The following is a 1,089-nucleotide window of genomic DNA, read 5'->3' on the forward strand; positions in this document are numbered from 1 at the left end:
GGGGTGGGGTGACCCCCGCTTTGGGATGGGGGGTGGGTGGGGTTGTTGGGGCAGAGCCAGGGGGATGTGGGGACATCAGTGAGGAACATTGGGACATCACTAGGGTCACGAGAGCATTGCTGGGAGCATGGGGTTGTCAATGGGGACATCATTAGGGACAGGGGGACATCGGTGACAACATTGCTGGGGACATGGGGACATCTGTGGGGACATGGGCACATGACTAGGGACACGGGGAGATCAGTGGGGACATCAGTGGGGACACTGGACCAGCACTAGGGTCGCGGGGACATCAAAGGGATGTCATTAGGGACATAAGTAGGAACATGGTGACATTGGTGGGGACATGAGAATGGCACCCTGGGGGATGGTGACAGCTCCCATTTGGGACATGGTGGGGTGAGGATGGCACCAGGGACATGGGGACATCACTGGGGACATCGCTGGGGACATGGGGACATCGCTGGGGACGTGGGGATGGCGCTAGGAGGTGGGAAAGTGGGTGCTCGTGCTGTCCCCAGCTCCCTGATGTCCCCCACGCCCTGGATGTCCCTCACGTCCCCAACACGCCTGATGTCCCCAACATCCTAATGCCCTTGATGTCCCCAGTGTCCCCCAACTGTCCCCAGGATCAGGGTGGGATTAGGGGGAGAGCGGGGAAGCGGGTGCATCCCAGCTCCCCGAAGTCCCCACCACCCACAATGTCCCCAATGCCCTTGATGCCCCCAGTGTCCCCAAGTGTCCCGAGGATCGGGAGGGGGGGATCAAGGGGGAGATCAGAGAAGTGGGTGCTCGTGCAGCACCCGGCTCCCCGCTGTCCCCCATGTCCCCAGTGTCCCCCAGTGTCCCCAACGCCCCCGCTGTCCCCACGTCCTGCAGTCGCACTGGGTGCCCGTTCCGTGCAGCACCCGGCTCCCTGATGTCCCCCACGTCCCCGGTGTCCCCAGGGTCCCCCCGCTGTCCCCACGTCCTGCAGTCGCACTGGATGCGGGATGCGGCGGGGCGGCGGGTGCCCGTTGCCGTGCAGCACCCGGCTCCCTGATGTCCCCCACGTCCCCGGTGTCCCCAGCACCCCCGATGGCCCAGACT

This window comes from Aptenodytes forsteri, unplaced genomic scaffold (assembly GCF_000699145.1).
Source record: "Aptenodytes forsteri isolate BGI_AS27 unplaced genomic scaffold, ASM69914v1 Scaffold1670, whole genome shotgun sequence".
In the NCBI taxonomy this organism is placed as follows: domain Eukaryota; kingdom Metazoa; phylum Chordata; class Aves; order Sphenisciformes; family Spheniscidae; genus Aptenodytes; species Aptenodytes forsteri.